Here is a 22,553-nt window from a genome sequence, read left to right on the forward strand (position 1 = left end):
AGGTAAGGAGGCAGAAATCATAAAGAAAAAAAAAGACACTTGAATCCATAAAAGTTTAAAACGTCTTCTGCCGGACATCAAAAAGATAAAGACAAATTGATTACAAAAAAATAAAAGCAACATATGACAAAGGGTTGGTATCCTCAATACATAAAGAACTTCATTTTACAAACCTGTAAGAAAAAACAATGAACCTCAACAGAAATGAGCAATAAGGGAAAAAAAGAGTTCAGCCTTAATACTAATCAAAGAAATGCATTTAACCATAAGATACCTTTGCCTTTCAAATTGCTAACGATTTACAGAAAAAATAACACCCAGTGCTAATACGGATATGGGGAAAAGAGCACTCTGGATATACTGCTGGAGAAAGTGTAAATCAGCACAACCCTTCAAGAAGGCAATCTAAGTCTGTATTCAAAAAACAAAAAGAGACACATAAAACTTTGAAATGTCCCATCATTTCAACTTTAAAAAAAAAAAAGGACAAGTGTGCAAAGATGTACATATAAGAATGCTCACCATAACTTTTTCCAAAAAGAACTCCAAATTGGAAACCTAAATTCCTAACAATAGAGAACTAGTTAAATATATCATGGTACATCCATATAATGGAATACTATGCAGTCACTAAAAATGATGATAAAGATGTAAATTTATTGACATGGAAAGACAGTCACATGTAATAAGTGAAAAAAGCAGTTTACAAAACAATATGAATTGTAATGATCCCATTTTCAATAAATATATACATGTTTTAATGTATATATTTGTATGGGAAAAACTCTGGAAGGATATACACCAAAATGTTAACAGTGGCTATCTCTGAGTGGTAGAATTTTAGACAATTTAAATTGTTTGTTTTGCTTATTTGGATTTTCTAATGTGTCTACAATGTCTATGATGAATATGTATTATTTGTGTAATTAAAAACAAAACAAAACCAAAAGTCAGGTATACGTAATGTCTTCTCTAGTTCCCTCACTGGGAAAAGGAGTAAATGCCCCTGACCACTTGTTAATTCAACAAATGTACAAGGATCTAAGCTAACCATCTTTGGAGAATTATCAACGGGGAAATAAAAGGTAGCCCACCCATTACCCCACATCGCACATGAGACAGCTGCTCTGAATTTGAACTCCTCTCTCTACTCTCCCTATCTCTATTTATTCACCCAACCATTCATCCATCCATTTCATTTCATTCATGCTATGTTCTAGGCACCAAGCTGGAGATGAAAGGTTAATGAAACATGCCCCTATCCTAAAGATCCATCTTACAGGATCTCACAGGTCTACTGACCCTTAAAAAGGGCAACTTTCATTTTCAAACACTCAGAGTATGTTCCTAGGTTAGGGAATGCCCACACAATATTACAAAGCACAGAAATGGTGCCAAAATGCAGAAAAGGGGGAGGCAGGTATAAAATCTTTATTTTCCAAAGACACTTTCAGAGGCTATGTATTGCCCACTTCTTTGGTAAGGACTCAAATAACTCCAGGATCCATCCTCTTAAAAGCCACAACCATTTATTCAACTGAACACTGATCATTTTTATCCAAACGTTCCAGACAAATCTTAAACTAGCTCTTAAGAACACTGGCTTTGGAGTCAGACACCTAGATTCAAATTTCTGCTCTTACACTAATTATGAAGCCTTGAACAAGTTATTTAAACTATCTAAGCTCTACTTTCTTCATATGGAAAGTGGAGATTGAAAAGTCTTATCTTCAGAGAGCTGTGAAGACTAAATGAGATAATGACGTAAGACCTGTCACATAATAAACAATCAAAGTTAGCTATTTTAATTATAGCCAAAATTCAATAACTCCCTCTGTGGCCCACCAATCTGCTACTTCTCCTGCATTTGCTCTTAGTAAATGGTATCATCATTAATCTAGTGGCCCAAAGTAGATTTTCTCATTAATTATACAGCGTTCTCTTCCGATTGACACAGATCTACTCAATGGCTCCCCATTATCTGGCTTTTAGAACCCTTGGTTTAACTTGAGCTACATTTATATTTTCCATGGGAATATAATTTGAGAATCATCTGCTCCTTGTAATTTTCAACGCAAAGTAAGAATCACAGCTTATAACTTACTTTTTTGGTGTGGTAGATACAGCACTAAAATCAGAATTGGTAGAGCAGGGGTAGAGTCCTAGGTCTGCCACTTAAAAGCTTTATCATTTGCGGCAATTCAGACTTTCTCCTAACCTATTACTTGATCTGTTCAAAATGGGGATACTTGCCCTGTCTACTCAAAGGGTAGTTGTTAAGCTCAAAACTGAGAAAACTCATAAGAAAATACATTATAAACTGTAAGAAGCTGTACCAACGCAAATTACTATTATTAAGGTAAGGTAGCTTCATGAGGATAAAATAATACTGCATAAAGACCTTTTGATCTTAGAATCAAAAGAAGCTTAGAATTGGTAAGGGATCTTGAAAGTTTTCTGTTCCAAATATACAAATATATCATACGCTTAAGTTCCTTCTATCCCATTCTCACCTATATTTGAACACTATCAGGACAAGAAAGAAGTATCTCACCAGGCAGCTTACTACACTATCTCAGAAAAAGCACTGGCTGCTCGATAATGCTCTTCTTCATACACTAACTTTCCTCAAATGCAAATTCCCTTTAAGAGAATTACTAATACATGATGACTAACTTGCCTGTAGTCTACCTACAAAGTCACAGACGTAAATCTACAGCTATGACTATAAACTACCCCAAGTCTGTTCTTTTCTAGATAACTCGAGGTCCTTCAAACACTCCTTTTAGAAGATGAGACCACTTTCTTTTCTGAGCATGCATCCAATTCACCTGAAAGGGTAGTAAAGAGAATTGTGTGCAATTAACATTGCAACCTTGATATGACCAATGCAGAGTAAAGTAAAGGGCATATCACCTCCCCTGTCCTACATAATAAACTTATATTAATGCAGTTCACATATGCATTATTTTTGGAATGTCCACAACACATTGCTCAGTCATACTAATTTTTTTTCCTGTTTTCTGTCTGTTACATCCTTGTTTTCTTCACTTACACTGCAACTAAGCCCTCTATCCTCTATTCTGTACTTAGTCTCATGAATAAAGCCTTACTTTAAATTTTTGATTCATCTCTTTCCAGTTCTGATTCATTGCTACAACCTCTATAGATTAGATTCCAAATCTGCCAATCAGCTACTTCACTATTTTCAGCTTCATGTAATCCATAAACTGTACAACGTATTTTCTTTTCTGAACTTTTCACCCAGCTAATTAATAGCGATATACTAACAAAACAATCTAAGAAAAAAGTTAAGTGAAACATGATCTAAAGGCGTTTTATGCTCTACATTTTGCAAAAACATCTACTTCCTTTCTGAGTTTACCAAAGATTTAAAATTTTGAACAATTTAATTTTTAAAGCAGGAAAATATAAAAGCTAATGTTATCCTACATACCAGTGAAGCTTTACCAAAACCGACCCCAAAAAGCACCTTTATTTCAACAAACCTTTTGTATCACTTTGCCAAAACAAGGATCAAATGCTATCTAATAGAAATGAGTATAAAGTCACCTATGCAGCTAAGAATTTTCACTTTTGAAAAAGGACTCTCGACTTCACTAGAGATTAGGTTACATGGATCACCAGTCTGACTCAATACTGTAATGCTTATAGTTCCAAAAGTTCAAGGAATAGTACCAATTAAACAAGAAAATTTATTTCTCTAATTTTAAGAAACAAATAGAAAAAAACATGTGGTCTGAATCTGGCTAGTACCAGGTTTAAACCCCAGTTCTGTCCCTTACTACTGCAGTTACCTGACCATGGGTAAGTTACTTAACATTTTGATCCTCAGTTTCTTCATTTGTAAGATGCATATAATATCTACTTCACAGGGATGCTGTAATTAAAAGGACCCACCAAGGGACAGTAGATGCTCAGTAAATGCTACATCCTGTCCCCTCTTTGGCCTCAAATGACTGTGTAATATTTACATTTCTACAGTTAGCTTCCAAAGTGTAATGCAATAAAGAAGTACAAGAGTGTTGAGATACCTGTTTCACCACTTACTACAGCCAATTTCCTGCCAAGCAGGGTAGAAGAGATCATTCATATGTGTGATATATTTTTATACAATGTGGCTAAAGAGTGAGTACAAATGCAAAAGAATAGTTTAAACGTGAGGCAAATGTATTTATCCTCTCTCATCCCACCATAATGCCTTCCAGCCAAAAAATCGCAGATCTTGGCAGACTGTACATATGCAAATATTATGTGAAATACTAGAAAAGGTTAGGAAATGCTAATCAAGCTTTACTCTGGTAGTCTGAAATGTGTAAAAGTCAAAAATTAGAATAACGTACAATATGGGTCTCATCAGAACAAATCAGAAGAAGGAGACTGTTAGCTTGAGTTTCAGCAGGTATTGTTTTCAACATTAACTTCTAATGTTGTGGTATAAAATTATCACTTACGATAATTTTCCTGCTCTTAAGGCGATAAACAATTTAAGTCAGTAATTCTGAACAAAGGTTTCAGGACTTCTAGAGTATCCCAAAGTATTTTAAGGAAAATTTTGAAATGTTAAAAATAAGAGTATTTTTCTAATTAAAAAAAATTTTATTTTAAGCAACCCTATTAAACAGATTGTTTTTCTGTAATGGCATGTTACAACCATGCACATTTCCAGGCTGTCTGGCTGTTTGATACCTCTGAAAAAATGCACTGAGTCCAGCAGGAGATCATCTTGTATAAGTACACTAGGACTAAAAAAATGATCTGTGATTCAAAAATGCTACCTTGAACTTAGTAGGACATATCATCTACTGACATCCTACTACCTGGAAATGAAATGTATATATGAACACTGGGAGAAAAGAATTCCTCACAGAGAACAGCCTAAAGTAACAGGAAGGGAGGAGGAAAAGAATGGGGCCAGAGCCCCAGTGTACTAATTTGGAGACCCAGGTTGTAGATATGAGCAAGAATCATGCCTTTTTTTTTTTTTTTTTTTTTTACTGTCCTCAAGTTTCCACAAGTGTATCTGCCTCCCGAACTCCCTGATATCAGCAGTGGTTTTCCTGTCCAAAGTGTATGCCATAGGACTTCCATGAAAGTGCTGAGGATGAGGCATGAGAAACCTCTCTAAAACTTCAGTTAAGATACCATCAAATTGTTCAGAATCCAAAGAATCTTCTATGCAATCACATTGAAACAATAAGAAACAAGCATTTTATATTCTTAATAAGGAATGTATATAATCCTTACCAATGTGACAGGATTAAGAATCAGCTCCTCATTTATCCTAAGGAAATATCAGAGATGTGCATAAAGACTTATGTACAGTGATATTCATCATACTCATTATACTGAAAAATAGAAAACAATCTAAATGACCAACAGGGGACTGGTTAAATAAATCATAATACATCTATTCATATGTAGGAATACTATGCAATGGTTAAAATCAGGGCCTCAAAGAAAAATTAATGATGCAAAAATATGATTGCAATATATTAAGTTAAAAAGGATACAAAATTTGCATACCCCCCTCCCAACATGTGTGCATGTAACTGGCAAAACATATATAAAATCTTATCAGTAGTTACCTGGGTCATAGGATTTTCTTCTTTGTACTGTATTTTCAAAATTATATGCATTTATTATATATTATTTTATAAAGAGAAAAACAATCAATGTAATGAGAAAAATCCATTTATTTCTAGTTAAGGTGCCCTTACATGTGCTTTGCTATTCCTCTAGCAACTAAAGGTCTGCTAGTACTCAAGACTATTCTATTTTCTAGACTAGGGTAGGAATGACCACTGGTTATATTTACATTATTAAGTTTTAGAGGAAACTTTCAGAAGCTTTTTTTTTCCTCTCTGATGGTTTCCTGTGGTTGTGGCCTCAGAAAATAGATACGTTTTTAGGCCTGAATCCATCTCATTTTTTTGGAGTGTACCGCTAAGGGGAATTCTGCTTATGAAACAAGAGTATGGTGAGATAAGAATAAAGAAACGAAAACACGGTAGCCAAAATTAAATCTGCATTGTGAATAGCAAGTATTGGAACCGACACTGCAGAAAACAGAATCCATGCCAAGGAGGACAAACTTGAGTAAATGGAAAAAAAAAAAAAAAAAAAAAGAAAGAAAAGATTAAAAAACGATGGAGGACAGACGTAGAAATAATCTATGAATAACAGATGCTCCTAAAGAAATAAACCCAGCAGTTTCATCAATCAAAAGTATAAGAAAACTTTCCAGTTCCGGAAAAAAATACCTGAGACTGGAGACTGAGAAGGTTCAACAGAGATCATCAACACCAAGACATGTCCTGGCAAATGTTTTTAAATTTCAAGGATAAAGATATAATCCTACAAGCATACAAGCAGAAAAAAATAGGTTATTTTCAAAGAAACTAAAATCAGATTGACCTCAGATTTCTCCTCTGCAACAATAAAATGCCAGAAGACAATGAAGTAATGACTTACAGAGAGTTAAAAGGGAAAAGTTATGATCTAAGAATTTTATACCTTGTCCTACTTTTTCATGTACAAAGATCACAGGAAATTCTTCTTAGTTCTGCAAAGTCTTATAAAATTTCACCATCCTGGTAGTACCTTTTTTCATAAACTGTTCAAAGGTATATCTTAGACCATTGAAAGAGAATCAAAATAAGAACTCAAGAATACTGAGGTAGGAAAGAATTGAAGTATACGGATACCAACTTAATATCTAGAAATAACTGAATAAAATAATTAACCCAAATAAAGGAGAAAGGGTCAATAATGAAGAATAAATAACTGATATAAGTATATAAACAATATAAACCTTTAGAAAGTTAAAGGTAAGATTTGTAACCTCAGGATAAATTAATGTGGACTCAAATTAAAAGAGGCAGTGGAAGAAGGGAGAAACTAAGATTCTAAATTCTCTGTCTTTCCTAAAAAGATATTTTAAAACCACTACTTTTAGTAACTACCTAATAAATATAAATTTTGGAATGCTTTGAAAAAGCATACAACAACCGAGAATTATACTTATTTATTGCAGTCCAAATCAGTGGAGAATATAATAACTGGAAAAGACTGTGAATAGTACTTTATGCAGGCATCACATTCAACCCTAAGCACGGAGGTAGGTATAATTACCCCTATTTTACAAATGAGGAAACTAAGGCTCAGCAAAGTTAATTTGTGAATGGCAGAAGCAAGTCTTTCAAAGCCAAGTCTTTCCAGCTCCATAATTCTTTCTTCAATATTTCATAACCTCTTCAAACAAATGAATCCATAAGGCAGAAGAAAAAAAACAAACCATAAGGAAAAGAATAAAAAACTTAAAATAGGATGACAGAAATAATTCCAAAAGTAATAATGTAAGAAATGTAAAGTATCTAATTAAAACAAAGTGTCTTACTGGATATTGGATGCTATTACAGAATTACTGATGTTTTTATGAGTGATGATGGTATGTTCGATGTTTTAAAAAGTCTTTATCTTTTAAGAAATATAAATGTAAATATTTATGTCTGAATTGATGTATCTAGGAGTAGCTTCAAAATAATCCACTGGAGCCGGGGAGGGGAAGAGAGAAAGTAGTGTGTGTGATGGGCAGTACAGATGAAACAAGACTGGCCATGAGTTGATAATCTTTGAGGCTGGGCTATGGAAATATGGTGGTTCATTATACTATTCTCTCTACTCTGGTATGTGTTTGAAATGCTTGATAATAAAAATTTTAATAGCCGTAGGTTATATTTTTAAGAAGCTTAAAAAATCTACACCAGTATTTACTGCTTTAAAGAGAAAGCCAAGCAAAAACAGATAAGCATAGAAAAGCATAAAGAAAAAGAAGAAAGCAAGTGTATGTATTATTAAGGCCAAAATAAAATGTGAAGCAAAAACCTTAAGCTGATTAAATAAAAAGGTGATTTGATTTGGACTAAAAATATAATTAGTACTTAATACATACAGTAATAATAATTGCTATCATTTACTGAGCAATTACTGCACACCAGGCAAGTACATCTTTGATGCTTCTAAGAACTCTGTGAGGCATTATCACTAATTTACAAATGAGGACATTAAGCCAAGATGGGTATGTCAATCTTTTAAAGCACTGTATCCTCAGCCCCTAGCAAAATGCCTGGCTGGCATACAGTAAGTGCTCAATAAATATTTGTTGAATAAATGAAAAAGTCTAATATCCTGCCTAAAGCAAATCAGTAGAGCTTAAATTCAAACCTAAATCTGATTCTAAAACCCCTACTCTTAATCACATTTAAATCTTTTCATAATATTTCATAGTTAAGAGTGAAGATGTTTATTTCCTTCTGTGTATGTTTCTGTTTGTCAGATTTTCTACAATCAGCCTGTGTTACTTTTTTCAAACAAGTCATTAAAAATAATAAATGCAAAATAGTACTGAACACTTAATCACCGACTAACCTAACCACAAAAGGAGATGTTCTGGGGACTATAACATGAAATAAATGGACACAAGTGGAGGGGGAAATTTGAGCACACTAACATCAACTAGCATAATGAATAAAACAGGACAAAGCACTTGATGTAACTTACATTAGAATAGGTAGATATTGAATTTTATAATGTAAAAAGAATATGGGTTCAAGTTATCTATGAAAAGTTATAAAAGGCTGACCATGTTCTAGGCCATGAAGTAAATCCAAAATTCTTAAAAGCAGGAACTGTACAGATATTTTCTGAGTATGATAAAAAACTGAATAAGGAAATAAAGCACTCACTCAGAAATCAATATTATTCTAAATTACTGGCTCAAGGAAATAAATAATAACAGCTATCATTTATGCAATGCTTATTTTGTTCAAAGTACAGTGTTGGCTATGTTGCATATATTCCCTCATTTAATCCCAATTAATCATTAATAAACCATGAGGGATGTTATTATATAGAGAAGAAAAAACTTAGGTTGACAATTAGTAACTTGTCCAAGATCACAGAGGTATTAAGTTGCGGATAAGACAACTGAACCCAAGTCTGAATCCAAAGCTCACACTACTACGCAGAAATGATGTCATATTACTGTTAGAATTCAAGTATAGGCATCTAGCTGTGCTCATTTTTCTCTATTTATAAAATAAAATTTTGTAAGAAAAAGTGGAGAAAACTACAACTCTTCCTTAACACATGTTCGGAAAATGTCCGTTTGTTAAATACACTACACTAAGAAGGTAATGGTTCGTTTTTCTAACGTATCATTGATCTGACATAATATTTCAAATTGCATAATCTCCTAAAAGAGACTCCTTTGAATATATTCATATTCTCGAGAGGGCAATTAAAAAGCAAGAAACCATAAAATCAGATAAAGTAGGGAATATAAGGTAAACATGATTGCCACTAAATTTATTTCTAAAAAAATCACTATTTTCTGGTACTTATCTGCAATCCATAAGAGTTCAATGGAATCTTAGCCAGCATGGATTTGAATCCACCACTAACTGTGGGCAAGCCCTTAAAGCCTCTCTGATTTGTGGTTTCTTCATGCATAAAATATGTGGATATCGAAGGGCTCTTCCAGCTTCAAAATGTTATAATCCTGTGACTTTTTTAAGGATTAAAAGTATTTAAAATTTTGTGGGGTTGTTACACCTGAGGAAATCACTAATTCTGCACTTAAAGCTGTTTTGTACGTTATTTCTAACTCTAATTCCTTCTTTCTTTTCTGCATCTAAAATACAGTTTTATCTATATCCTTCAGGGGTACCTTTGTATCCAAGTGTAAACAAGGATAATACCAAAGAATGGATTGTAATAAATGCTGTCACCTGAAAGAGAAGTACTAACAAAGAGAAAACAAATGAAACATTGTTTTTTTTGTGCAAATTAAGGAACCTAAAGCAATTTTATAATTTCCACAATCCAATCTTACTAGTCTTATTTAACTAGTAAAGTGTCAACTTCTTTTTTAAGCTCCTCTGTGTACTCCCAGTGCTATTTCTGCCTTCCTAACACCTTCAAACCCCACCTCTTAGTATCACATGGATTGGCAGTGTTTCCCAAACCTGTGTGATGATGATCATCATCTTAGGAATCACCTAAGATTCCTGTTAATAATACACTACCTGGCCTTACCTCAAACTGAAACTGAATCAGAAGTTCCAGAAGCCCTGTGGCTCGGGATTTCATTTTTTAAACAGGCACCTTAGATGACTCCTTTGATTAGGTAAGTCTGGGAAATCACAGTGTAGAGAAAAGATCATGGGCTTTGGAGCCTGACATACCAAGTTTCAGAACCTGGCTTTGCCCTTTATTATAGGTGTGACTTTGGGCAAGCTACTTAACATGAGTCTCAGTTTTCTAATCTACAAGATTTGAATACCAGTTATGCCGGAGGTTGTAATAAAGTTTAGCATGCTTAGCCACGCTGGGTGCCCAGTAAGTGTTAGCTTCTCTTTCCTCCTGCTCATCTTGCCAGAGGAACTGACAAATGCAAATACTTGAGAGGATTCTGATGAGTTCCTTACTCTAATGGGTCCACTTCCATTTCTAGGGCTAAAAATCTGAGCACTAGATAATTCATTAATGCATTACTTGGTTTGGCTAATTTAAGTCTTAGGAAAAAGTCTAATAATTTCTTCCGGTTTCCAGAGGCTTAGAGAAGTCCTTCTATCTAAAACAGATACACCATGATGCCGAGCTTCAAAGCCCAAGCTTTATTTGCTATGTGACTGTGGCAAAATTAACTGAACCTCTGTGTCCTCATCAGCAAAACAAGTGGTGCTTAAATGTTTGATGAACTGAACCCAACATGTGTTACTGATAACATAACTGTTAACTAAAAGTCACTTTAATTAAACTTACACACAGTCTTACATTCTTATGAACAAAACGACAGCAATAGCTTGCCAGTAAGTGAAACGAGACAGAATAGGACTTGCTCAAATACACAATAAAAAAGAGCTTAACAGCCAAGCAATATCAACTGTACCTTAACACAAAGTGTATTAGACAAGTTTGGAACTGAACTTACTTAGGAAAAAGCAATCCAAACTACTCACTCATTAAATATATATACATATAATATATATTTAAAAGTACCATAGGTATAAACACAACCAGGCAGCAAGGTTTATTTTTGTAAAATGAGAAACATAGTTTATAATTACAGCTCCATAATGAATTCTAGCTGTACATGTATTAAGCATAAACACTATTAATAAGAGCACTCTACTAAAAATTGTTAGTATTAACTGTCCAGATAAGCTACAAAATAATAGAAACCTAAAGAAATTAGAAAAAAACTAAAAATCTGGGAACATTCATTCAAGACAGAGGAAAAGTTACCTTCAATTTTTAAAAAATAAACAAGAAAATAACAAACCTCAAATCCTACTGAAAGTAATTTAAAGAACCATAGCTTTTCTCTCAACTTATTTATTCTTTAATAGAACTATTTTCTTTCATTTAGTTCCTGCCCTTTGCTTATGTTTATTTCCAGACATTTACTGCTATTTTGAATGAGATCTTTTTTCCCATTATCATTTCTAACAAGGAAAACTATTTATTAATTTTTAAATATATATTCTGTTTAATACCACCTTATTAGACCATCACTAGTTTTCACAAACCTCTTTAGTGGTTTCCTTAGATTACCTAAGTAGATGATTATATCATCTATGAATAGTTATCTTTTATCCTTCTTTCGAAAACTTTTTGATTTTCTTGTCTAACTTCATTAGCAAACTCTTCTAGAATGTAAAATAGAGGTGAAAACAGCAGGCACAATTTTAATGAGATTGCCCATAATATGTCTCCATCAAGCATGATGCTGGCTACTGGTCTGAGACTATTTTTTTAATAATGTTAAGGACACACCCTTTTATTCCTATTTTACTGTTTTTAATAGAATGGACACTGAATTTTATCTAATGCTTTCTCAACTTTTTTCCTAACTTTTAAATTAGAAATGATTATATATTCACAGGAAGCTGCAAAAATAATAGAGAGGTCCCATATACCTTTAACCCAGTGGTTACATCTTACACAACTTCCTGTCAAGACCAGGAAATTTATACTGGTACAATGCCCAGACCTTACTCAGATATCACTGGTTTTACAGGTTCTCGCGTGTGTGTGCGTATGCGTGCTCATTGTTACACATTTTATCACATGTATAGGCTCCTGTATCTACCACCAGAGTAAAGATACCAGTTCTTCGCCATCAGGATCCTGCGTGCTGTCCCTTTACAACCACCTCTCTCCCACCCTTCTTCCTAACCCTGGCAACCACTAATCTAGTCTCCAATTTTGTCATTTCAAGAATGTTATATAGAATCATATGGTATGTAACTTTTTTCCACTCAGCACGAATTCCCTGAAGATTCGTCCAAGTTGTTGTGTGTATCAATAATTCACTCCTTTTAGTTTAGTAGTATTCCAGTATCCCATGGTGTGAACATGCCACAGCTTGTTTAACTATTCACCCGCTGAAGGACATTTGGTGTCTAACTTTTGGATATTACAAATAAAGCTGCTGTGAACATTTGTGAACAGACTTCTATGTGGACATACATTTTCATTTCTCTGGGATAAATGCCCAGGAGTGTAACTGCTGGGTTATATAATAAGTGTATGTTTAGTTTTTAAAGAGATGACCAAACTATTTTCCAGAAAGGCTGCATCATTTCACTTTCCCATCAGCAATGTATAAAAGATCCAGTTTGTCCACATCCTCACCAACAGTAGGTACTGTCACTATTTTTCATTTTGGGTATCCTAAAAGGCATGTAGAGATACCTCATTGTGGTTTTAATTTTCATTTCTCTGATAGCTGACCATGTTGACATCTTCTTATATGCTTATTTGCTATCCATATATCCCCTTTGATGAAATGTCTGTTTATCGCTTTTGTCCAATTTCTAACTGGACTATTTGCCTTTGTTACTGTTAAGTTTTGAGAGTTCTTTATATATATTCTAGACACAAGTCCTGTCTCAGATATAGGTGCGCAAATACTTTCACCCAATCTGTGACTTGCCTTTTCATCCCCTTAACAGGATCTTTTTCATAGAGCGAACATTTTGAATTTTTTTTTTTTTTGCGGTACGCGGGCCTCTCACTGTTGTGGCCTCTCCCGTCGCGCTGCGGAGCACAGGCTCCGGACGCGCAGGCTCAGCGGCCATGGTTCACGGGCCCAGCCGCTCCGCGTCATGTGGGATCCTCCCGGACCGGGGCACGAACCCATGTCCCCTGCATCGGCAGGCGGACTTTCAACCACTGCGCCACCAGGGAAGCCCCGAACATTTTGAATTTTTGATCAAGTCCAATTTATTATTTTTTTCTTTTATGGATTGTGCTTTTGGTGTCTGGTCTATGAACCCTTCACTTAGCCCACAGTCCCGAAGATTTTCTGTTATATCTAAGTTCTAAATGTTTTAGCGTTTCCACAATCCATTTTGGATTAATTTTTGTATAAGGTGTGAGGTTTAGGTTGAGGTTCACTGTTTTACCTATGGGTGTGCAATTGCTCCAAGCACCATTGTTGAAAAGGCTATCTATCTTTCCTTCATTGAATTGCATTTGCACCTTGGAAAAAAATCAGTTGGCCGCACTTGTTTGGGTCTATTTCTGGGTTCTCCATTCTGTTCCACTGATCTATGTATTTATCCCTTCACCAATACCACAGAATTTTGATTACTGAAACTACTCAGTAAGTCTAAAAGTTGGGTAAAGTGATTCCTCCCACTTTATTTTTATCCTGTTTGGGATATTTTAGTTCCTTTACCTTTGCATATAACTTTTAAAATACGGTTGTGTTAAACCTATAGAAGAATTTGGGGAGAATTGACATCTTTACTATGTTGTGTCTTCTAATGTATGAACATGGTAGACCTCTCCATTTGTTTAGACCTTTGATTTCATTTTTTTTTTTTTTTTTTTTCTGGTACGCGGGCCTCTCACTGTTGTGGCCTCTCCCGTTGCGGAAAACAGGCTCCGGAAGCGCAGGCTCAGCGGCCATGGCTCACGGGCCCAGCCGCTCCGCGGCACGTGGGACCTTCCCGGACCGGGGTACGAACCCGCGCGCGTCCCCTGCATCGGCAGGCGGACTCTCAACCACTGCGCCACCAGGGAAGCCCAAGACCTTTGATTTCATTTAACAACATTTTTTAGTTTTCAGCACACAAGCCCTATACATGTTTCGTTAGATTTATACCTAAGAATTTTTTTTAAGCAATTACAAATGGAACTATGTTTTTCATTTTGGTTTCCACACATTCATTGCTAGTATATAGAAACACTATTTTTGTATGCTGATCTTGTATCTTACAACTTTGCTGAACTCACTTATCAGTTCTAGATTTACGTAGATTCCTTGGGATTTTCATTGGAGACCTCATGTCACTTGCAAATAGAGACATTTTTATTGCTTCCTTTCCAATCTGTATGTCTTTAATCATGTGTTTTGCACATTAATATTTTTCTTCAACTTTAATATGGTGGACTACATCAATTGATTTTTTGAATACTGAACCAGTCTTACACCCCTGGAATACAACCCACTTGGTCATGCTGTATACTTCTTTTTATATGTTGCTGGATTTGTTTTGCTAATATTTTATTGAGGATTCTGTGTCTATATTTTTAAGGGATACTCATGTGGAGTTTTCTTTTCTGTACTGTCTTTAGGTTTTGGTATCACGGTGATACTGGCCTCAAAAAATGAGTAGTGATATGCTTCCTCTTCTATTTTCTGGAAGAGAATGTGTAGAATTCATGTTATTCTTGATGATCCAGATCCTTCTTTTATCATTTCCTTTCTGCTTGAAGAACTACCTGTAGTCATTCCTTCACGGTCTATTACAGACACATTCTCTTAGCTTCCCTTCACCAGAGACTACTTTGATTGCACCTTCATGCTAGAAGGATATTTTCACTGGGTATAGAATTCTGGGTTGCCAGACCTTTTCTTTCAGCACTTAAAAAACAGTGTGCCATTTCCTTCTGGCTTCCATGGTTTCTAATGTGGGATCTACTGTCATTTGAATTATTATTCCCCTATAGGTAATAGTTCAGTTCTAACTGCTTTTAAGATTCTTTGTCTTTTAGTTTGATTTAGAAACCAATTTTAACTGTGGTAAAATACACCTAAGATGAAATTTACCATCTTAACTGTTTTTTAGTATAAAGTTCAGTATGTTAAGTATATTCACATTGTTGTGCAACCAATCTCCAGAATTTTTCATCTTGCAAAATTAAAATTCTATACCCATTAAACAATTTCACATTTCCAAAGGTTTGATTTTGACGTGCCTAGGTGTGGATTACTTTAGTTTACCTTATTTGGAGTTCAATCATCTTCTTGAATCTGTAGGTTTGCATCTTTTGCCAAACTGGGGAAATTTCAGGCATTATTTCTTCAAGTCCACCTTTTTTCTCTGCTTCTGAAACTGTGGTGACATGAATATTAAATCTTCTGTTAATGTTCCCAGGCCCCTGAGACACTCTTCATTTATTTTTCAGTTTATTTTAACTCTGCTATTCAGATTGAGCAATTTCTATTGCTCTATCTTCATTTTTATTGACTCTTTCCAGTCTCCTCCATTTTTTTTGGCTGCACCGCATGTGGGATCTTAGTTCCCTGACCAGGGATCGAACCCACACCCCCTGCAGTGGAAGCACAGAGTCTTAACCACTGGACTGCCAGGGAAGTCCCTCCATTCTTCTATCGAGCCCATGAAGTAAGTTTACTTCAGTTATTGCATTTTTCGGTTCTAAAGTGTCCATTTTCTGCTTTACTTCTTTTCTGAGACTAACTTTTCATTTGTTTCAAATGTGTTTGTGGTTGCTCACTGAAGTATTTTTACGATGGCTGTTTTAAAATCCTTGTCAGACAATTCCAATATCTGAAGCATCTCCATGCTGGTTATCTGGTGCCTTTTTTCTCATTCATGATGCAATTTTCTTGGTTCTTAGTATAAGTGAACTTCAGCTGTATAATGGACATTTTGGAGATTTTAAGACTCTGGATCCTATTTAATCTTTTTTAGCAGGCAGTCTACCAGTTGAGGTGTGGTGTGAGGGCAGGGTGAATGTGTATGTTCAGCTTCCTGCTGGGCTCCGCCAACACCACCCTGGCAAAAGTGGAGCAATGACTCACACTGCTTTTTTGCAGATGGGTGGGATGGAAGTTCAGCTTCACTCTTGTTCCCAGTGAAACTGGGGCACCAACCCATACCACCTCATTGCCTCTGAGTAGGGATGCAAGCTCAGCTCCCTGACAGACCCCACTGACAATAGGGAGAGGGGAAGTGGAGGGCTGACTCACACTGCTTCATTGCTGCAGGGTAGAGTGGAGTTCAGCAGAGTTCAGCGGAGTTCAAGGTAGACTTCAGCTCCCTGAAAGGCCCAGCTGACAACAGGAGAGGGGAGAGGGAGAAGTGGCGTGCCAATCAGCCCTGCCATCCACCACTCTGTTCCACCTTGTAGATGCCAGATGGGGGTGGCATCTGGGCCCTACTGCATCAGTGGAGGCGGGAAGCAGCGTTGACCAGGCCACCTCCAACCATCTTGTTCTGCCTTGTTGATGCTGGGTGAGGGTGGACCTCACTGACGCAGGGCGGGGGGAAGGCTTAGTGGTGACTAGTCCTGCCTCACACCACCTTGTTATATCTCATTGCTTCCAGGTTGGAGTGGAGGCTCAATTGGCTGCTGGACCCCACTGACACTACCCTAGTGAGAACACCACCTCCTTCTGTAGGGAGTGGGACAGGGGTGGTGGTGAGGGAATATCAGGTCCCTGCACAAGGTGCCAAAGCCACCGAGCAGGGGGAGTCAAAGTGCTGTTTGTTTTTGCTAGGCAGTGAAGGGGAGAAGGGGCGATTAGGTCCCTGATCTGCCCAGCCAACACCACAGGGTGGAGGAATCCAAGCACTGCCACTTGCTTCTCAGAAGTAGGGTGGGGCTTCCCTGGTGACGCAGTGGTTGAGAAACTGCCTGCTAATGCAGAGGACACAGGTTCGAGCCCTGCTCTGGGAGGATCCCACATGCCGCGGAGCAACTGGGCCCATGAGCCACAGCTACTGAGCCTGCGCGTCTGGAGCCTTACTCTGCAACAAGAGAGGCCACGGTGGTGAGAGGCCGGCGCACCGCAATGAAGAGTGGCCCCCGCTTGCCACAACTAGAGAAAGTCCTCGCACAGAAACGAAGACCCAATACAGCAAAAATAAATAAATTCATTAATAAAAACTCCTACCCCCAACATCTTAAAAAGGTAGGGTGGGGTTTTTCTGTTGGTGTTTGGCTACAGTAGGGTAGGTATTGCCAAAAAGGTTTACTGTCGTTAGCCCACCCTTTCTTTAGTCATCTGGCTAAAGAGAACAGGCTTTTCTTGGAACCCTTTTTCTCTGCGCCTGTTGGTGGTTCCAGGTTGGAGGCTTTTACAACACCCTGTCCAGGATATATGGGAGGCAATAAGAACGTCCAGGGAACTCACTATTTGTGTCATTCCTTTAATCCCAAAGTCTGTAGGCAGTATGCTTTCTAATTTCCACCTTTCAGAGTGTTCCTGTACTAGTTTGTGGTGATGTCTTAGGTGTTTTAGCTGTAAAGGAAGACCTAGGAGGAAAAGGACTCCTCCATCTTGGCAGAACCAGAAGTCTCCACCAAGTGATTAATTTTTATGCTTGAAAGTAACATTTTCTCTCTCTCTCTGTGTGTGTGTGTGTGTGTGTGTGTGTGTGTGTGTGTGTGTTAAAAGAAACTTTACTGGGTGTTTGGGGTAATGACATTTATTTTCTAGGTTTCCACATTGTGGTTAAAAATGCACTATGGAAAACTGCTATAACATCATAGATCAGAACTTTCCCCTAAAGTTCCGATTATGTTTATATCATTCCTGGCTAATTTAGCTTGCTTCATGTTATTCAACTGCCTGTCCACCTCAGTACTTTCACACTATAATATTCCAAAGGAAAGAATTCTATCTCATTCATTATCACCTAGTACTATACCACACAAATTCAGACCAGCCAGGGGGAAAAGATCACTTTAAAACTCATTTTGAGCTCCTCTTTTTAATAATCCAAGGCAAATCTTATTTTTAACTTGCCTGTGACATTTCTCTCTTTAAGTAACACCCCTTACTGCTATCAACATCCATTGTGATCGTTATTCTTCTTGAATTATACCAAGAGCCAGCAGGAACTTGAAGGAAAGAAGGCCAACAGGGGTTTTGCTTTGCATTTTCACTTCTTTAAATGAAACATCTGTACATCTCACTTTAAGAGATGGATCCTTGAAAATTCATTTATTTGTTGACTTATATTTAATTTCAGAGATTCTAGACTTTTTGTTTTGACTGACCTTCAATTAATTCCTGTACTCTTGCTTTAAATAAGAAACTATACAATAGTATAACAAGACTGAGGAGACGGTAAGGAAAAATATCACTGCCTCAATTTTTGCTTTCTTTGTATAATTTTTTTTATAATTAATCTTTTAACTCTTTGTTGTGTTCCTCTAGAAACTCTGCTCTGGCTGGGAGAAGGTGTGGCCCAGGTGAAGTAGTGCTCTATTCACCCAACTGGAAAGCCATTGTTCTAGAAAAAGCTTTCTATTTATCACATCTAAAAATAAAGGAAATCTTTTAAAAGTACAAACTGAAACTAAGTTTTCTGAGAACTATGTATATAACATGACACTGATAAGGATCTTCTATATCAGCATTAGAGTGAAACTCCATTTAAGTCCGTAAATCAGCAGCAAAATAAGCACTATGGATACAAGTAGACAATAAGCACATGAAAACATCCTTCACATTCCCAGTCATTAGAGAAATGTAAATCAAAACCACAATGAGATACCACTTTCAAACACACTAGGGTGGTTATAATGAAAAAAACAATAACAAGTGTTGGTGAGGATGTGGAGAAACTGAAACCCTCATGCATTGCTGGTGTGAATGTAAAATGATACAAACAAGTTGGAAAACAATTTGGCAGTTCTTCAAAATATTAAATATAGACTTACCATATGACACAGCAATTCCACTCCTAGGCAAACACCCAAGAGAACTGAAAACATGTTCACATAAAAACTTGTATACAAATGTTCATAGCAGCATTATTTATAATACCCCCAAAATGGAAACAATCCAAATGTCCACCAATAGATAAATCGATAAACAAAACTGCTATAACCACACAGTAGATTACTCATCCATAAAAATGAAGCACTGACACATGCTACAACATTGATGAACCCTGAAAACATTATGTTAAGTGAATGATGTCAACACAAAGGCCACATATCATATGATTCCATTAACATGAAATGTCCAGAACAGGCTAACCTACAGAGACAGAAATTAGATTATTAGTTGCCAGGGGCTGGAGGAAGGAGGGAATAGGGAGTAACTGCTAATGAGTATGGGATTTGGGGGGTCATGAAATTGTTCTGGCATTAGATAGTGGTGATGATTGCACGACTTTGTGAATATACTAAAGACCACTGAATTGTATACTTTACAAGGGTACAATTTTGTGGTATATAAATCATATCTCAATTTTTAAAAAGATTAACTAGCGCTATTTAACCTAAGAATTAAAAAACCCAAAGGGGGGAAAAAGGTCACCAATGACCAACGTTTCTTTAAATTTCCTTTTCTTTTACTGTAGCAAGATAATTGGCAACTTTTTCAGGTTGTGCCAGATCCTGTTTGCTGGCACTCTGAGGGAAAGTCAAATAGATCTTTCCGAAAAGAAGATGCAAATATAAAGAGGTAATGATTTAATAAGCTGCAATTAAAAAACAGAGCACAGCTACTCAAGCACACACCTAGGGGCTTCTGTATGGAGAGGTGTTAAGTTACATCTGGGCAAACCCCCTTTTTCAAGTACAGTAGTTTTTGTTTCAAATTCTCACTCGTAAGATAGTTGTTTAGAAAACTCAAAAAAATTTCCCATACGACGTCACATACGATGCTGTTTCTCAGGCCAGCTCACAAAAGCTTATTTTACGCATGCTGTATTTGGAGAGTAATATCAATTTTGCTTTTCTAAGTCTCCCTATACGTTCCCATGAAAACATGTGCTCAATACAAACTACCTGGACCCTTTCGCCCTTAGGAGGAGATGTCATCTTGACCAAGTCACTCACCTCTATGCTGTTTTCAACCAAAGCAGGGCAGTCTAGTGGAAAATCAGTGGGATTGCAATCTGCCAGACTTGGTGTTTGAACCCCGCCTCCTCCACTTAATAGCTGTGCAACCATGAACCAGTTACTTAACCTCTCTAGGCTTCAGTTTCCTCACCTGTAAGATGAGGTTAATTACATCTACCTCATTCAAGTTGATATACACAAAGCGTCTAGTCAGAGAGGGCATTCAGTATATGTTAAATCTCCAGGATGAACCAATCTACTTTCCCAGTATTAATTAGCACAGTATAGTGAACAAAATGCACCAATTCTGATAGCTAAATTTCCCCAATGCTTCGATGTTATCACTTGAATGAGAAATGTCACTGTAAAGTTAGTAAAGTTGTAGAAAGTGCAGAATGGTTATTTGAGGGGCATGTACCACTTAGGAGGGCTTATCAAAATCTTCAGGGTAGAAGAGAGACAAGACGAAGCTGATTAAACATAATTTGAAAAAGAATATTAAATATATTTTTCATTTAGAAAAAGCTTTAGCCTATTAATTTCAAACTACAAGTAATAAAAGGTAGAGTTGAAAAACACTGGTGTAGAAAAAAAGGGTTCAGTTTGTGCTAATTCTATAATCTAGAACTGTGCTGTTCAATGTGGTAGCCAATAGCCACAGATGACTATTAAAATTTAAATTAATTAAAGTTAATTTAAAAATTCAGTTTCTCAGCCATACTGGCCACATTTCAAGTGCTCGGTAGCCACACATGTGGCTGGCTAGTGGCTACCGAATGGTACCCATCTAGAAGCTGGGTTTTTTGTTTTTTAAAAAAAATTTATTTATTTATTTATTTTTGGCTGCATTGGGTCTTTTGTTGCTGCGCCTGGGCTTTCTCTAGTTACAGACAGCAGGGGCTACTCTTCCGTGCGATGCACGGGCTTCTCATTGCGGTGACTTCTCGTTGCAGAGCAAGAGAATGGGCTCTAGGCACACGGGCTCAGTAGTTGTGGCACACAGGCTCAGTAGTTGTGGCACACGGGCTTAGTTGCTCCGTGGCACGTGGGATCTTCCCGGACCAGGGCTCAAACCTGTGTCCCCTGCATTGGCAGGTGGATTCTTAACCACTGCGCCACCAGGGAAGTCCCTGGGTTTTTTTAAAGTGAATCTCTCCTATTATTTTATATTCTTTTCAGGTAGACTCCTCTGCTCCTAAATGTGAAGAAGTGAAATAACATCCTGGGTAACTGAGGTTTTTAGTAGACATTCTACAAGACTTCTGGAGTGAAGATTTCTCCCAAAACATTGCACTTGAGGTGCACTTCAATCTATTAATGTCAAAATGAACTTTTGTTTCAGGCTATCATTTGCCATCTGCTTCTAACACATATCAAATGACTGAACCAAGTTTCCTATAACAAGCTTTGTGGGCCAAAGGATTAGAGGCAAGCTCACAGAAATCTAGATGACCAGGTCAGACATGAGGATGAGATCATCATCATATGTAAGATTATAAAAATCAATTAACATGGTGGATAAAACAATTAATTTTTAAGGTATGTAAGAAACCATGGATAGAGTATTAGTTAAGATGGGCAAATCTGATTTAAGTTATGCTACTGCTATAATTCTATTTATACTAATAGAGGGAAAGACTGATAGGAAGTATAAAAGCACTTTGGGATTTACACATAAATGTAGGGTTATCTAATATTCAGGAAACTAGCACTATTTCATGAAAAAACAAAACAAAACACAACACAAAAATACCCTCCAAAAGACAATGTGGAGAGCTGACTCCAGGTGGGGCAGTAGGCTAGCTTCCTGATCTTTAGTTCATTCACATTCCTTTCTAGCTGACACCTTCAAGAGAGGAAGGTAAATATTCAGAGTAGGTAATGCCAGTAATTGAGCTATTCCATTATGGTATGCTGAAGCATAAAATCACTGTTTGTTAGTAGGTAATACGCCCCTCAAATACCCCTGACTGCAGAGCTATGTGTATATGATGGGCAGAGATCAGAAAAAGGGTGAGGAAGTCATTTTACATTATTGGTAAGCTGTAAGTGTAAACTTTTTTTAAATGATGAAGTAACAATGTTCCCAAGTTAAAAACAGCTGCATCAAAATATCATTAACCCTAGCTGTTTTCTAGTAACTTCAAGTTTGAAGCAATTAATTAAAAAAGAATGAGAGAGGGGCTTCCCCGGTGGCGCAGTGGTTGAGAGTCCGCCTGCCGATGCTAGGGACACGGGTTCGTGCCCCGGGCAGGGAAGATCCCACGTGCCGCGGAGCTGCTAGGCCCCTGAGCTATGGCCGCTGAGCCTGCGCGTCCGGAGCCTGTGCTCCGCAACGGGAGAGGCCACAACGGTGAGAGGCCCTCGTACCGGGGGGGGGGGGGGGAGAAAAAAGGAAGGGAGAAGTA

At 37.0% G+C, this 22,553-nt stretch overlaps 1 protein-coding gene across 4 annotated transcripts in view; it reads right to left on the reverse strand.

Annotated features, from left to right (window-relative positions):
* The window catches only part of RPS6KA3 (ribosomal protein S6 kinase A3), a 111,133-nt gene that overhangs the window by 81,438 nt on the left and 7,142 nt on the right, over positions 1–22,553 (reverse strand). The window contains exons 2-3 of one of the 4 annotated variants that reach the window (XM_007103106.4): positions 6,285–6,378; positions 5,269–5,369 (exon numbers count right to left, since the gene is read on the reverse strand). The exons of 2 other annotated variants lie outside the window; for them this stretch is intronic. The gene's annotated coding sequence lies outside the window, so the exon portion shown is untranslated. Of the gene's footprint in view, positions 1–5,268; positions 5,370–6,284; positions 6,379–22,553 lie in introns of those variants that run through there. One more of the 4 variants, XM_028482706.2, reaches the window with a different exon arrangement.

This window comes from Physeter macrocephalus, chromosome 21 (assembly GCF_002837175.3).
Source record: "Physeter macrocephalus isolate SW-GA chromosome 21, ASM283717v5, whole genome shotgun sequence".
In the NCBI taxonomy this organism is placed as follows: Eukaryota; Metazoa; Chordata; class Mammalia; order Artiodactyla; family Physeteridae; genus Physeter; species Physeter macrocephalus.